At 35.3% G+C, this 18141-nt stretch overlaps 1 long non-coding RNA gene across 1 annotated transcript in view; it reads right to left on the bottom strand.

The window, feature by feature from the left end:
* Window positions 1-621: 621 nt before the first annotated feature.
* The window catches only part of LOC134761277 (uncharacterized), a 137405-nt gene continuing 119885 nt past the window's right edge, over window positions 622-18141 (bottom strand). The window contains exon 10 of the long non-coding RNA XR_010139707.1: window positions 622-2160. This is a non-coding gene — a long non-coding RNA (uncharacterized LOC134761277). The remainder of the gene's footprint in view (window positions 2161-18141) is intronic.

Here is an 18141-nt window from a genome sequence, read left to right as displayed (position 1 = left end):
AGCTAAATTTTTATCCCCTTTGAGTTAAAACTTTCAGAAGGAATAAATTTACAGAGGAATAAACATATGAATTTAATATTTTCTCCTTATTTGTAGTAAGAATGTGAAAACTATTTTTTACCGACCTTTTTATTTACAATATTATAATAACAAGTATCTTTGACAAAATGGTGGATTTTTCCCACTTGAATGTTTCTTTAACTTCTAAATTATTATCATCGTCCTGCCAACAGGCATTTTCAACAAAATTTTTCTATCCTTTGGCCTCACCAAAAGAATGGACAAAATGGTAGAGGTAAGGGAGAAATGAAATGTAAGAACCAAGGACAAGTATAAATTTTTCAACAAACTTTTTTTTTCTGCCTTAGAGATTAGAATATTCTTAACAATGGCACAGACATCTGAATGTGATCCATATCTAAGGTCCACATTTCAGTCAGTACCTTTTATAAATGGAGATTATTATTATTATTATTATTATTATTATTATTATTGAGATGGACTCTTGCTCTGTCACCAAAGCTGGAGTGCAGTGGCATGATCTCAGTTCACTGCAACCTCTGCCTCCCTGGTTCAAGCGATGCTTCTGCCTCAGCCTCCTGAGTAGCTGGGACTACAGGTGTGCACCACCATGCCTGGCTAATTTTTTATATTTTTGGTAGAGACAGGGTTTCGCTATGTTGGCCAGGCTGGTCTTGAACTCCTGACCACAGGTGATCCACCACCTCGGCCTCCCAAAGTCCTGGGATTACAAGTGTGAGCCACCATGCCCAGCCTATAGTGGAGATTCTATTCCTAAGGAATATTGGTTTTATCTATTCCCAGGACAATAAATTTGAAAACTAATTCTGACAGCCTTGATGAAATAATCAGAGCTCAGAAAAGTTATCTTGAGATTCTGGGAAGGGTGGCCTTCCTTCTAAGCCAGTAGAGATGCAAGGTGGTGAGGATGTACCCCTATTCGTTATCAAGCAAAGGGCTCTGGTCCATTGAAGCAAGAGTTTCAGACAAATCTTGGTGGAATTTGTAGTTTTTCTGAAGTCCATCATTTAGTGACCACCAGAAATATGCATGTAGTCAAACAAAGACAGATTTATTAACTTGCCATAGAAAACAAGAATTGATCAGAGAAACGATAAAGTATTTCAGTAAGAGGGAGTTATGAGATATTCCTCCTTTCTCCATATGTAGGAATGGTAGCATATTAGATGCCATTTTGTCCATTGTGCATGTTTTAACTTATCTTCTGGTCATCATTCCAGAAGTATTTCACATTGATGTTTAGAACTTCAAAGAACACTACTTGGTTTTCTATAGAGTCCCATGGTTTATTTAATCAGACTTTTAATGCTGGAGAATCAGTTATTTCCTATGTTTTGCTATGACAATTAGTGCTGCAGCAAAGACTGTGCATATGTCTATATATTGTTACACGTTAATCTTCAAAATAGAGTTAACTGTATAGGCCAGGTGCAGTGGCTCATGCCTGTAATCTCAGCACTTTGGGAAGCTGAGGTGGGAGGACTGTACCAGCCCAGGAGCTTGAGACCAGCCTGGGCAATAGAGTGAGACCTTGTTCCTACAAAAATTTAAAAACTTAGCTGAGGGTGGTGGTGCATGCCTGTAATCCCAACTACTCAGCAGGCAGAGGTGGGAGGATTGCTTGAGCCCAGGAGCAGGAGACTGCAGTAAGCTGTGGTCACACTACCACACCCCAGCCTGGGCAACAGAGCAAGGCCTTATCTGAAAAAAATAAAAATAAAGCAATGAACTTGAGAAAATAGTATACATGAAAGTTGAGGATCTGAGAAATCATTGCCTCAAAACTATTTAAATCCACATTCCTAAGGAAAGTCTTCATGAATTGCCAGATTACACTTACTAAACTCTGCACAACTTGGTTTGTCAACTGAAAAGAGATAAGTTCTTTGGAAAAATCTAAAAGGCTGAACATCCCAGATCATAATAAAGTGGCACCAGGCAAGAAACAGAACAGTAAGAACAAAGAGAGAGCCTGTCAAGCTGCTGGAAGTGGCCTCATTGATGTTCCATTATGTTTTTCAATTGTTCGACCAGGTTGCTGCCACCTTGCTTGGGATCACTCCCTCATGGATGCTCACTGTGATCATTTTCAGTGACTCAGGCAGACTTCTTCCAGTCCTGATGAAGGATCCAAAAAAAAAAAAAAAATGAAATCCCCAACTCAATGTTTAAAAAAACAGGGTTCAAAGGAAAATAAGTTAAGAAGGAAAATGTAAGAGACTCTCTGTAAATTTAGAGCAAATGAAGTTCTAGTGTCTGGGATTAGCAAAGACTAAATTTTCCACAGGCTGGCTATTTTCTTTTCACATGCCACCTCTGTAAGGTGTCAGTTATATAGACGACTTTTATCTCTTGAAGCTGGGGTCTAATATCTAATTAAAGTCTGCTGACTAATTGACAGTTTTGTTTTATGAAAGAAATAGAAATAATCTCAGACAAAATGTAATAAATAAATACCAAAAATCCTTTTTATAATTTGGTCTACTTTGCAAAACTATTAAAGATGAATTGATTTCATTTTCTTGCTACTATAAGTGTGAATGCTTTTGTATTTATTAAGAATATGGAATATTACTTATAATTTACTTTTCATATATAATGAATTGATATGTTTTGGTGGTGTCCCTACCCAAAATCTCATCTTGAAGTGTAATCTCCATAATTCCCATGTGTCAAGGGTGGGACCATGTGGAGGTAATTGAATCGTGGGAGTGGTTTCCCACATGCTGTTCTCATGATAGTGAGTGAGTCTCACAAGATCTGATGATTTTATAATCATCTGGCATTTCCACTGCTTACACTCACTCCATCCTATTGCTCTGTGAAGAAGGTTCCTGCTTCTCCTTTGCCTTCCACCATGATTGTAAGTTTCCTGAGGCCTCCCCAGCCATGCAGAACTAAGAGTCAATTAAATATCTTTCTTTATAAAGTACCCAGTCTTGGGTATTTCTTTGTAGTAGTGTGAGAATGGACTAATACATGAGTGTTAACATTCCTCTTTTTTTTTTTTTTGCTTGATAAAGCCTTTATGTATCTTTTAAATATCAAATAGTATTTCTTAGAAGCCTTCTGAAAATATTATGCCTGAATATTGATGCTATACAAAGAGATAATAATGTCTCCTTTGAGAATTTATGTTCACAAGGCATCCCTCACAAGAATTTGAAGGCTTATTTTGTATACCTATATAAAATACTTTAAGTGATATTAGAGTAATATGTCCACCCCCAGGGAAAGTGACAAAAAGAAAATTCAAACAATTCAATGTCAATCAGACTTCAATACTATTATAAGAAAAAATTTCCAAGTAATACCTATTCACAGTAGAAAATAACAAATTCCACAAGAAATGAAAGTACTATGAATGAGAAGCTGTAGAAACTACACACAAAAGATGACTACTGAAGACAATAACTTCAGATGTTAAAATAAATCAGACAATAGAATATAATAATATAGCATTCAGATACTAATATTATTAGAACATGAAATAGTTATTATTATTATGAATAACAAATACATGGATACTTGAAAATATGAAAAAGGTGGATGATTAGAAGTGAGCATATATAACATACAAATAATTTGAGTTTGAAATAAAATATTAGAAGAAATAGAACTAGTAATACAATTTAATCAAAGTAACGATTAAAAAAAGAGAGAAAGGAAGGAAGGAATGAAGGAAGGAAAAAAGGAAGGAAATCAAAAAAAAAGAAAGAAAAGAAAGAGAGAGAGAATGAGGGAGGAAGGAAGGATTAAAAGAAAGAAGGAAGGAAAGAAAGAAAAGAAATTCTCCTATTAGGCATAGCAAGTAAAATTGCAGTAAACCAAAGATAGAGAAAAAGTCTTAGAAGCAGCTGAGGTGAGAGAAGATTGCCTGCAAAGGAACTTCAATTAACTTAAGGGCTGACTTTTCAAGGACAAGACCAGAAGTGAAGGAAATTGTTATATCTTTAATGAACTGAAAGAAAACACATTTCAACCTAGATTGTTGTAATCAGTGAAACGATCTCTCAAGAATAAGAACAGAACAAGGACAGAACAAGCATAGAATAAAGACATTATCTGAAAAACAAAAACAGAAATTTCCCCCACTTCAAATAGCCAACAAAAATGAACGACGATATTGAGTTTCAAAAATTGGATGAAAAGAATTGAGAAATAATAATAAGCTCCCAAATTAGAAACACAAGAAACAGAAAATAAGGAGAAAAGAAAAACACATAATACTAGAAATAAAATACTGAATTCAAGACAAGTGCCTTAAACATAAAACCAAATACGTTAAATAAATTATATATGATATTATACTAGGTAAGTATTGATTAAATTAATACTGCTATTCAAAAATTATATATAAATTACACTAGGTAAGTGTTTATTAAATTAATGCTGCTCTTCAAAAATTGCATATAATATTACACTAGGCAAGAATTAATGCTGCTATTGAAAAATTGTGTATAATATTACACTAGGTAAGAATTAAATTAATGCTGATATTCAATTATTAATATCAAACAAATTAGAAATAAAGCATAAGTGTTAGCTTTATATGGATCACTACTATAAGGTAAAAAGATTCAAAAAGCCAGGAGCATATATGCACTTCTAATTATTGGAATCATACAGAAAACAGTCAGTAACAAACACGTATCTAGATCATTTATATATGGTTGAAATGTAAAGCACACTTCTAGTTAATGATCAAAATAAAATTACAATTTAAAAAAGAGTTAAAATTAAGCAATAAGGAATCTTCTATCAATCAAAACTTACAGATGATTTCACTAGACTATCAGATTATTTTGATAAGGACAATAGCTAGTGATTATAAGGATCTAGAGCAACGTAAAAATGTGTAGTGAAATAAGCTGGACAAAAAGAATATATGTTACATAATTCTTTGGAAATTGATTTCTAAAACAAATAGTAGTGTCCTTTGGACAGCGTGGTTTAACTCTGAGAGGACTTAAGGGGGCCAGTTGGGGTACTGGAGGTGTGTTATACCTTGATCTGTGCTGCAGTTACGTAACTGTAACATTTAAAAATATTCATCAAACTGTGCACTTTGCATCATGCACTTTGCTTTATAAAATTATGCCTCAACAAGAAACAAAAACAAAAATTTCAATGGCTGCAGTATAGTGGTCTTACACAAAATTTTTAAGAAAAATCTAAAGCAGAACATAGAAGAGAAAATTCAATAAACCTACAAAAGAAATGAAGAAAAAATTCGCAATTAATGATCTTAGCATCCCATTTTAATATAAAAGCAGACAGCAGAAAACAACAAAAGAAATTTAAACAATAACAATAATTGGCAATTAGAGAATAAAAATACAGATTTTTTTTTGGTAAAGACTAAAACAATACTAAAAATACCCAAGTGTGAGAACCCAAGAGTAAGAAAAAGTAGATAAGGAACAAGAAATATATTTTATATAATATAGGAGGCCTTTATTTCTAATTTAAAGTGATTAAAATCTTTGAGTATTTGGTGAAAAAAATTTAAAAGCTAAGATGGGAAAAATACATTACTTATCTAACCTGACTCAAAATGAAATAGTAAAGAAGAATCATCCTGTAATCATTAATGAAATTGCACCTATAGTCAAAATCTTTTCACAAAGAAGATGACAAGCTGAATAATTTTAAGGGCAAGTTCCACCACACATTCAAGTAGGAGATTTGATGTGATCTATTCCCCTAGAACTTCTAAGGGGGAAAAAAAAGATAAACAGAAGTGGAAGTAGTTTGCATTTGCATCTTGATCCTAAAGATTAGAAGATACAAATGCAAACTATTTACACTTCTGTTTATCTTTCTTTTTTTCCTTAGGAATTCTAGGCAGTTTACTAAGAAATGAATTATATGCATGAAACAAAATTCTAGTTACTTGCAATTGGATTGTTTTGTGCATAGCAACTGCAACAAATTTATAAATAAATTATTGGGGTTAATAAAAAAGTTTATAATGGCTGATTAACCAAAAAAAACACATGGCAATAATTATTTCTTTTTTTTCTAATTATTTCCAAGGAGGTTTCCATATCTTGTCAACATCAACATTTTTTACAAGAGCAACTCAAATTCTGAATTATGTTAGATGATGTAAAAGGCCTTTAGGAACAGAGTTATAAAATTTCATCAAACAATATGGGTGAGATATACCATCAAATATTATAAAGATTCCAATTCTTTCCAGTTGAATTGAAAGATAAGTGAATGAATATAACTTAGTACATTTATATAATAAAATATCATAGGGCAATAAAAGTGAATAAACTATAGATGTTTGCATGGAAAACTTCTAGGAGAAATAATATAGTTTTGAATAATAAAAGCAAATCACAGAATGATACATATTGCAAGTATTTTTGTAAAGTGCAAAAACAGGCAAAAATTTTAAAATAAACATTTTTTGGGGATATAGGCCTATATTGTTTGTGTATTTTTAGCTGTTTTCAATATTCAAAACTCAAAATTTTATAATTTTTTTTCTCATGAAACTCTCTAAAACACACATAAAACACACATAACTCCTTCCATTTAGAAACTCCATCACCTCTACAGTCACATACTTCCTCATTCATCTAGCTGAGGGGTAAAAAGAGCAAGAAAGAACACACCCACTTCTTAACCACTCCGTTCCCAAAGTGCCACATATCACTTCCACTCATTGTCCAGTTAAGCAAGAACTTGTCATGTCACCCCACCTAAATACAAGGGAGCTCGGGGGCAAGTTCTCACAGAGGCAGCTGCTTCGTAGTAACAACTTTACAACAAACCAGGGAGCTTACACTTCTTGTGTAAGTTAAGCAACTTTGTTATAAGATGCAAATGAAAAACTTAAATGAAAAACTTAGGAGGGGATATTAATGTAAACTTAGTGTTATTTTGAGACAAAGTGGGACATGCAGTCATGGTAAGAAGACTGCACCTTTCAAAGCTACAGATAATATCATACTTTATAACTCTGAGGTAAGTATATAAATGTTTATATTATTATTATTGAAAATATGCAAAATTTATATGACCATCACATCTTTATATACAGCCACCCTCTGGTATTTGTGAGGGATTGGTTCCAGGACCTCCCATGGATGCCAAAATCTGTGGATGCTCAAGTCTGTGATATAAAATGACCTAGTATCTGCATGTAACCTATACAGATCCTCCTATACTTTAAATTGTCTCTACATTACTTATAATACCTAAAACAATATAAATGCTATGTTATTAGTTGTCAATCTATACGGTTTAGGGAATGATCACAAGAAAAAAAAAAAGTCTGGACAGATACAATCTTTTTTTAAAAAAAAAAAATTTTGACCCAGAGTTGGTTGAATTCTCTGATGAGAAATCCTCTGATACAGAGTGCTGACTGTAAATATACATATATAATATACATATACATACATGTTTGTGAGCTCTGTGTGTGTGTGTGTGTGTGATTGATGACAAAAGATGAAAAATAAGATAGAAGTGAATGCACTTGACCCTTGAATAATGCAAGGATTAGGTCCCCGATCTTCACACAGTCCACACACATGCTTAACCTTTGACTTCCCCAAAACTTAACTGCTTTTAGCCTACTTTTGTCCAGACACCTTAAGGATGGCATAAACAGTTGATCAACAGATAAAAAGACTAGTATCTACATATATTCATGACATACCAAACTTTTTCTTATTTTTTTATATTCCTGTGCTATGCAGTTTTTCAAATTGTCACAATCTTTAAAAGTTGTTTCAATTGATTTAGTGAAAAAAAAAAAACCACATTCGAGGACCTGAACAGTTCAAACCTATGTTGTTCTCATATCAACTGTACAATGTTAATTATGATAATCAATAGTATTTATTGAGTACTACTTATTATGGACCAGGAATTGTTTGAATACTTTAAATGGTTAGCTTTGCTAATCATCACAGCACATCTATAATACTAGCACAATTCCCATCATATAAAAGACGAAATAATGCATAACTTGCCAAGGTCACAGAGCTTGTGTGAGCCAAAAATTGTAAAGCTAGTAAGTGACAAAGATAGATTTTTTAATTTTTAAATTTGTAAAAAATTTAAAAGTTGAAATCATGGTGAATGGGAATAGGAATGTTTGTTCTGCATTTTTTTTAATTTTTGTCTCATATAATTTTGCAAAAAAAGAAATACTATAAAAAAAGACTGATTTTTTTTCAGAGAATTTAGATCAAGACAATATATAGGGAAACTCAGGGGCTAAGCAAAATCAAGAGTGAGAGATGTTAGTGGTTTATAGAAATTTAGTGGTGGAAACAAAATGGAAAAAATATGGGATATATTTTGATTGCACAAAAAATAAATTTTTCATTGATCAAGTATGGAATGGTTTTTCAAAAAAGGAATGGCAGACAAGAATTCTCGGTCTCATGAAAAACAGGATGTAAGCTTCAGTCCTACTTAGGCATGATGGAAAAAATGTAATGAAGAATTTTAATAAAGAATAGTATTTGGCTATAAAAATCAAAGTTTAGTTGGTTCTGAGGTTCTTATAAGACACTAAAGTCTTACAAGTGCTCTCAGAGGTCAGTCTGGGATCATGTGCTTATATAATATATTTAACTATATAAGGCTGGTATAACGTGTTGTAAATTTGGGAGACATCAATATACTGATTCTGCTTAATCCTCATGGGACAAGATGTGATTTCCTACATAGCAGTTTTAAATAAAAATTTTAGATTTTTTTTTAAAGAGCACCCTGGATAAAGCAGTAGGTCATTCTTTAAAAATAGATGCCAGGACAAGAGCGGAGTTAAAAATGAAAAACTGAAAAGAGTCAGCCTATGATGTAGTAAAGAAGCCAAGAATGTATGCTGGAAATAGAAGGAATATAAATAAATGTTTTCAAATTGTGGTAGTGCTAAAATGTAACAAGTGATACTAAGTGACTGAGTGGGATGATGGCAGAGAATATATTATTAAAATTGGCAATTGGAAAGTTCTTGGTGATCTTGAAAAGACTTTTCATAGAGTCATCAGCAAAGAAACCTGACTGTAGTGGGTTAGAGAGTGGGAGGTGGCAACAGTAGAGATAGAAATAAAATGACATCTTCAAGAAATTTTACTGTAAATGACATGGATGCAGCTGTAGGCCATAATCTTAAGCAAATTAACACAGAAACAGAAAATCAAATACTGCATGCTCCCACTTATTGGTGGACACTAAACACTGAGTAAGAATGGACACAAAGATGGAAAAAATAGACACTGAGGATTATAAAAGAGTTGGGGGAGGGAGGATAGAAAGGACTGGGAATCTACCCATCAGGTACTATGTTCACTACTTGGGTGACAGGATCATTAGAAGCCCAAACCTCGGCATTATACAATGGAACAAACTTGCAACAGGTGCCCCAAGTCTAAAGTAAAAATTTTAAGAAATATAAAAACAACAAGTTGTTTTTAATTACAAAAAGAATTTTGCTGTAAATTGATATAGAAAATTACAGCAAAATAATTTGCTAGAGATGGACAAGCAAATGAAGGGGGACATTGGTTGCAAGGAAGGAATTATAGTTGTTTGCAAGATGACTGGAGTACTGAACTAGGAGGGTGAATTCAATAAATCATAAAAAAGAAAGGGTGTTTGTGTAAATGAGGGTATTCAGTAGGCAAGGTAGATGGGATCCCAAGCATAAGAGCTGCAGGCCAGAGTTAGGAAGACTGAGGCATTTCCTACATCATGTGGAAAGACAACTGTGGGCAAAGAGAATGTGGCTTCCAAGATTTAGTGTTAGCTTTTGTCATCTTCCTGCTTCTATTTTCTTGGTAAAGTGAAATTTGAGGAAGGGTTATCAGATGGCAAATAGGGATATAGTGGAGGCAAATGGATGGGCAGTGAGAATAATTTACAAAATAATCATCTAAGAAAGTGTGAAATCAAATTTCGCCAGGAAATATAATAGTCTGTTTGAGAAATAACTGCCAATCTAAAATCTGTGTTCATGATTTAAAAGTGAGAACAGACCACATTGTTGTGGGATTTCTTCATCTTGGGTTGCAAACACGGAGTGAAGGTTAGTTTGGTTTCACTAATAATAGTTTTGCCAGTAATGATGAAGGTGAGAGAAGGGGACAAGGGAGTTGAGGGTATTTGCAATGACTGATTTTAACAAAAGATCATGAAATCTAAACTGAGTACGTGAAGAAACATCCAAAGATGGATGAGTACAAGTTAAAAAACAAAAAGGATAAGATTTATAGATTGGGATGTCCAAATGTATTAAAGGGTAAGTGAAGTGGAGCTATAAAGAGCTAAAAAGATAAGAAGTGTTATTTCTAATTAGACTAAATGAAAAAGATAATCTCTTGCTTTGTCTTGAGTTATGAACGTTTTATTAGGCAATTCTGCCTTTATCGGTTTAAAAGCAAACTATTTGCTGTAATTGTTTTTTAATTTTTCTTTCTCGTTTCTAGTTGTGATTGACCCTCAAACCACTCCCTCAAAAAAATGTCAGATTCTGTCTTTCAAAGTTGGATAACAATCCTTCTTAGAATTTCTACACATACAAAAGTTTAAAACAGAAAATGAGGTAACATTTTAAAATTATATTTTAAAGTCGTTTCTTCCTAGTGTATTAGGGGTAGAGAGTCAAGCACAATACCCTTAAATGAAAACACGCTGTGATCACATTTAACTATCTGAAAGAGGAATTTTTTTTCTCTACTTTAATCATCTTCAATCTCCCCATGAATATTGTGTCTTTAAGCAATATGTCTTTATACTAACTGTGAAAATAAATTTCATATTCTATATTGACATGTAGAGCTTTTAGTAAATGGACTAAGAATAAAATTTAATACTATGATTTTAAGAATTAAAGAATGAGGAAACAAACATGAAAGGTGGCTTGCCAGTTAAGATAAGTTTATTTTAGAGAAAACAAACCTGAGAGGGGCATCTGGCTGAGTTAAGTTAGAGGCACAATCTCTAACAGACTAAGAGTTTTTCAGGATTCAGGGTGGGAGAGTTCATTAGAAGCTTGAATTTCTTCTGAGGCTTTTTTCTGTGTTTTGTTTTGTTGTTGTTGTTGTTGCACTTATCTGGGAGGGAGAGTTGTATGTTTGTTCCCATACATCTTTCTGCAGCTGCAGGCCTACCACCTGAGTCTAATTTTAGCTTCCCTATCTTAGTGCACCTGAAGGGAAATAAATGTGCTTATTAAGGCCCACTGTTTTACTGGGGCCCATTGTATGAGGGTGAAGTTTGACAGTTACCCAAGAGACTTTCCCCCCACCTTCTTCTGTGCCTGAGGTGTCTTACCTGTGTTTTACTGTCTGTTCTTTATGGCTGCTTGTAATTAGAAGAGAAGGGGTTTCCCTGAAATGCGTGAGGCTAGAAAGGGAGCTGGAACTTAAGGTGGTGATGTTTAGGCCCACTGTTTTACTGGGGCCCATTGTATGAGGGTGAAGTTTGACAGTTACCCAAGAGACTTTCCCCCCACCTTCTTCTGTGCCTGAGGTGTCTTACCTGTGTTTTACTGTCTGTTCTTTATGGCTGCTTGTAATTAGAAGAGAAGGGGTTTCCCTGAAATGCGTGAGGCTAGAAAGGGAGCTGGAACTTAAGGTGGTGATGTTTGTCCAAAATGATGGTGCTCCTGCTCTATCAGTAATAAGTGTGAAAAATGTTACTTTTTTTGAGATGAAGTCTTGCTCCATTGCATAGGCTGGAATGCAGTGGTGAGATCTTGGCTCACTACAACCTCCACGTCCTGAGTTGAAGTGATTCTCTTGCCTCAGCTTCCTGAGTAGCTGGGCTTACAGGCATGCACCACGATGCCTGGCTAATTTTTGTATTTTTAGTAGAGATGGGGTTTCACCATGTTAGCCAGGCTGGTCTCAAACTCCTCACCTCAGATGATCCACCTGCCTCGGCCTCCCAAAGTACTGGTATTACAGGCATAAGCCAACACACCCATACATGTCTGCTTATTAAAAGCATTTCAGATTTCTTTCAATATTTGCTAGCTTAGGTTTAGGGAGAAAAAGTGATGATTTAATTGATAAAGAGATCACAGAAATATTGTATTATTGAATTTTGAATATAAAAGTAAGTTTGTAGCTCATCAAACAAACCTCCTTTATTTATAGATGAGGAGTCAGAAAACAAAAACTTTTTCTTAAGGGGTTTGTTGAAATGCAGCGAGTGCTTACATTCCAAGTCCACTGAACTATCTTCTGCTGAATTTTTATGATGTACTTATTTGGTACTTATTGTTATTTGTGGGGAAAATATGGCGTAAAAGAATAATAAGTAACATGACCTATTAATTTTTAAAGTTGGACTTTTCTTCACAATATAATTCATGAAATAATTTTAAGCAGATATGTATCAATATAGAAATTTGTTTTCCAAGAAAATTCAATACATAATGCATTCCTTACTTCAATTTTGTCACAAATTTTACAGTCTGTCAAGCTGTCATTTAAAGGCATACCTCATAGATATTGCAGGTTCAAGTACAGACCACTGAAATAAAGTGAATATTGCAATGAAGCAAGTCATACAAAATTTTGGTTTCTCAGTGCATATAAATGTATGCTTACTACATACTGTAGTCCATAAGGGTGCATTAGCATTATGCCTAAAAACATGTATATAGCTTAATTTAAAACTATTTTATTGCTGAAAAATGCTAATGACCATCTGAGCCTACAGAGAGCTGGAATCCCTTTACTGGTAGAGAATCTCACCTCAATATTGATGGCTGCTGACTGATTAAGGTTCTGGTTATGGAAGGCTAGGGTATCTAGGGCAATTTCTTAAAATAGGACAGTGAAGTTTGCCACATCAATTGACTCCTCCTTTCATGAAAGGCTTCTGTGTAGCATGCATTGCTGTGTGGTAATATGTTATCCACAGTAGAATATTTTTTCAAATTGAAGTCAATGCTCTCAATCCCTGCTGCAGCTTTATAAATAAGTTTATGTAATGTTCTAAATCCTTTTTTTATTATTTCAACAATGTTCACAGCATATTTACCAGAAGTAGATTCCATCTCAAGAAACCACTTTCTTTGGTCAGCCACAAGAAGCAACGCCTCATCCATTCATGAGATTGCAGCAATTCAGTCACATTTTCAGGCTCTGCTTCTAATTCTAGTTCTCTTCCTATTTCTACCACCTCTGCAGTTGATTCCTCCACTAAGGTCTGGAAGCCCTCAAAGTCATTCATGAGGGTTGGAATCAATTTCTTCCACACTCCTGTTAATGTTGATATTTGGACATTGCCCCATGAATCAAAAGTGTTCTTAATGGCTTCTGGAATGGTGTATTTTTTCTAGACAGCTTTAATTAACTATGACCACATTAATCAGAGGAATCACTATCTATAAAACCTCTAGCATTATGAAATGTATTTCTTACATAACAAGACTTGAAAGTTGAAATTACTCCAGGATACATGTGCTGCAAAATGGATACTGTGTTAGCAGGCATGAAAACAATGTTAACTCCTTGTATATCTCCATCAGAGCTCTTCCGTGACTGGCTGTGTTGTCAATAAGCAGTAATCTTTTCTCCTAAGCAGTAGGTCTCAATAGTGGGCTCAAAATATTCAGTTAACCATGCTGTAAACAGATATGCTGTCATCCAAGCTTTGTTTTTCCATTCTTAGACCACAGACCAAGTATATTTAGCATAATTCTTAAAGGCACTAGGATTTTTGAAATATATAAGCATTGTCTTCATCTTAAAAGTAATCAGCTGTATTCACCCCTAACAAAACAGGTTTTGATGCTTTGAAGCCAGGTATTGACTTCTCCTCTGTAGTTATGAAAGTCCTAGATGGCATAAGACCTATTAGTATATATTGAAAAGCTATTGGTTTTGTAACATTTATCAATTATCATAGCCAGGTCTCCTGAAAAACTTGCTGCAGCTACTCCATCAACACTCATGGCTTCGTCTTGCTCTCTTATTTTATGGACATGGCTTCTTTTCTTAAACCTCATGAACCAACCTCTGTAACTTAAAACTTTCCTTCTGCAACTTGCTTACCTCTTTCATCCATCATAGAATTGAAGAGAGTTGAAGCCTTGCTCTGGGTTAGGTTTTGGATTAAGGGAATGTAGCAGCTGGTTAGACCTTCTATCCAGATCACTCAAACTTCCTCCATATCAGCAATATAGCTGTTTTGTTTTCTTATCTTTTGTGTGTTTGCTGGAGTAGTAAACTTAACTTACTTCAAGAACTTTTCCTTTGCAGTCACAGCTTAGTGAACTGTTTGGTACAAGAGGTCTAACTTTCAGCTGATCTCAACTTTCAACATGACACTATGTTTAATGATTTCCAGTTTTTGATTTTGAATTAAATTGAGAGACATCGTTTTACTTAAACACTAACTGGTCATTGTAAGGTTATTAATTAGCCTGATTTTTAAATCATTGTGTTTCAAGGAATAGGAAGACTTGAGGAGGAGAGAAATGGAAAAAGGGTCAATTATTGGAGCGTCAGAACACACATTTATCCATTAATTTTGCCATTGTATACGGGCTTGGTTTGTGGCACCCCCAAAACAATTACAACAATAACATCAAAGATCACTGATCAGAAATCACCACAAAAGATACTATAATCATGAAAAATTTTGCAATATTTGGAGAATTACCAAAATGTGACACAGAGACACAAAGAAAGCACATGCTGTTGGAAAAATGGCACCAATAGGTTTACTTGATGCAGGGCTACTATAAACCTCCAATTTGTAAAGTGTAATAACTGTGAAACACAACAAAATGGAATATGACTGTACATCTTTTAATATAGGCTCAATTCAAATACATTAATTTGATATTAGATTAAAATCCTAAATATTTTACAATTTGAAATCAAATTTTGAACAGCACTTATCCCTGTCCTTCAAATTTTATAAAACATAGTCTACATTATTAACAAGGACATTTTCAAAGGTTATTTACTAATGACAATTTAGATATGGAGCTGTGCTTCAGTAACAGCTATGTTCGTATAAAGCATCTTATGAAAATGTTATTTTATCATCATTTGTGTTTCTAAATTATGACAGTGGTAATATTTTGGGATATTTTAAGATATTATGGCTGATATGGTTTGGCTGTATCTCCACCCAAATCTCACCTTGAATTGTAATAATCCCCACGTGTCAAGGGCAGGGCCAGGTGGAAATAATTAAATCATGGGGGCGGTTTCTCCCATACTGTTCTCGTGGTAGTGAATAAGTCTCACCAGATCTGATGGTTTTATAAATTGGAGTTCCCCTGCACAAGCCCTCTTGCCTGCCACCATGTAGATGTAACTTTGCTCCTCATTCATCTTCAGCCATGATTGTGAGGCCTCCCTAGCTATGTGGAGTTAAACCTCTTTCATTTTGAAATTACGTCATCTCAGGTATGTATTTATTAGCAGCGTGAGAACAAATTAATACAGTAAATTGGTACTGGGAGTGGGGTGCTGCTGTAAAGATACCCCAAAATTGGAAGTGAGTTTGGAACCATTTGGAGGGCTCAGAAGAAGATAGGAAAATGTGGAAAAATTTGGAACTTCTTAGAGACTTGTTGAATGGCTTTGACCAAAATGCTCGTAGTGATATGGATGATAAGTCCAGGCTGAGGTGGTCTCAGATGGAGATGAGGAACTTGGGAACTGCAGTAAAGGTCACTCTTGCTATGCAAAGAGACTGGTGGCATTTTACCCCTGCCTTGGAGATCTGTGGAACTTTGAACTCAAGAGAGATGATTTAGGGTATCTGGCAGAAGAAATTTCTAAGCAGCAAAACATTCAAAAGAAAGCAGAGCATACACGTTTGGAAAATTTGCAGCCTGACAATGCAAGAGAAAAGAAAAACCAATTTTCTGGGGAGAAATTCAAGCCAGCTGCAGAAATTTGCATAAGTAATGAGAAGTTGAATGTTAATCACCAAGACAATGGGGAAAATGTCCCTTTTGGTCATCCTCTCCCAGAACAGGCCCAAAAACATAGGAGGAAAAAATGGTTTCATGGGCCGGGCCCAAGACCTCCCTGCTGTATACAGCTTAGGGACTTGATGTTCTGCCTCCAAGTTTCTCTAGCCATGGCTAAGAGGGGCCAAGGTACAGCTGGGCCTTGGCTTCAGAGTGTGTAAGCCCCAAGTCTTGGCAGCTTCCATGTGGTGTTGAGACTGCGGGTACACTGGAGTTAAGAATTGAGGTTTGGAAGCCTCCGCCTAGATTTCAGAGGATGTATGGAAATGCCTGGATATCCAGGCAGAGGTTTGCTGCAGTGTGGGGCCCTCATAGAAAACCTCTGCTAGGGCAGTGCAGAAAGGAAATGTTGGGTTGGAGGCCCTACACAGAGTGTCCACTGGGACACTGCCTGGTGGAGCTGTGAGAAGAGGGCCACTGCCCTCCAGACTCCAGAATGGTAGATCCACTGAGAGCTTGCATTGTGTGCCTGGAAAATCCACAGACACTCAATGCCAGCCTGTGAAATGAGCCAGGAGTGGGGTAGGGGGCTATATCCTGCAAAGCCACAGGAGTGGAGCTGCCCAGGCTTGGGAGTCCTCCTCTTGCATCACCATGACCTGGATGTGAGACAAGGAGTCAAAGGAGATCATTTTGGAGCTCTAAGATTTGCCTGCCCCACCAGATTTTGGACTAGCTTGGGGCCTGTAGCCCCTTCGTTTTGGCCAATTTATCACATTTGGACTGGGTGTATTTACCCAACCCCTGTACAGCCATGATATCTGGGAAGTAACTAACTTGATTTTGATTTTACAAGCTCATAGGCAGAAGGGACTCATAGACAGGTGTCCCCACCTAAATCTCACCTGGAATTGTAATAATCCCCATATGTCAAGGGCCAGACCAGGTGGAGATAATTGAATCATGGGGGCCATTTCCCCTGTACCGTTCTCGTGAGAGTAAATAAGTCTCATGATATCTGATGGTTTTATAAATGGGAGTTTCCCTGTATATATGAGAGTGCCAAAATGCATTTTCAACGTGAACACTAATGGTTAATTGTATTATTTAATATTATGAAATTTTGTCCTATAGAATCCTTGCTCACCTCTAAAAACTCTTTCACTTAATGTGCACCTTCATCCAACCAAACAGATGCTATCCATGTGGTATGGTTATTTAAAAAGAGAAATATAGATGATAGAATGCATAAATGTAGCATAAATGAAATTTTTAAATAATACAATGTTTGAAAAGCCATCAATTCAGGCAAAGTTAATCCAAAAAAAAGATAATATCTATGTGTAAGGCAGCATATATTTTTAAAAAGTTGTATGAGTTATAGCCTTAGTCTATATTCTGCTGCTATAACAATTCCACAGACTGGGCAATTTATAAACAACAGACGTCTAAATGGCTGACGTTCCTGGAGTCTGGGAATTCCAAGAGCATGGTGTTGGCATCTGCTGGAGGTCACCCAGTGGCAGAAGGTGGAGGACAGAAGTGAGCACATGAGACAGAGAGGGAAGGGAGTTGAACTCAAGCTTCTTATGAGGAAGCCATACTCATGATAATGGTATTAATCCATTCACAAGGGTAGAGCCCTCATGTCCTAATCACTGCTTTAAAAACCCACCTCCCAATAATGTTACAATGGCAGTTAAGTTTTCAACGTATGAACTTTCATTGTATACATTTAAACTATAGCAGACAGAGTACCCACTTTTAAAAAGAGGGTAAGCTAAAATTAAATTTTGCAAAGTCTAAGTCTGCAAAACGAACATTATTTTACATGAGAGGTAATTTTTGGACATAGAATCTAACCATTCTGGAAATGCAAATCCAAATCACAGTGAAATATTACCTTACACTTTTTAAGGTGACTATTATAAAAGACAAGAGATAACAAATGTTGGCAAGAAAGTGGTGAAAAGAGAACTCTCATACACTGTTGGTAGAATTGGAAACTGATATGGCCATTATGAAAACCAGTATGGAGGTTCCTCAAAAATTTTAAAAAACAAAACCAAACTACTATGGGATCTAGCAATGCCACTTCAGAGTACATATTCAAAGAAAATAAAACCAGTATGTTAAAGAGATATCTGCACTCCCTTTATTGCAGAATTATTCACAGT

Source organism: Pongo abelii, chromosome 3 (genome assembly GCF_028885655.2).
Source record: "Pongo abelii isolate AG06213 chromosome 3, NHGRI_mPonAbe1-v2.0_pri, whole genome shotgun sequence".
Taxonomy (NCBI): Eukaryota; Metazoa; Chordata; class Mammalia; order Primates; family Hominidae; genus Pongo; species Pongo abelii.
Note: the sequence above shows the minus strand (reverse complement) of the source record. Positions and strands in the feature narration are given on the sequence as shown.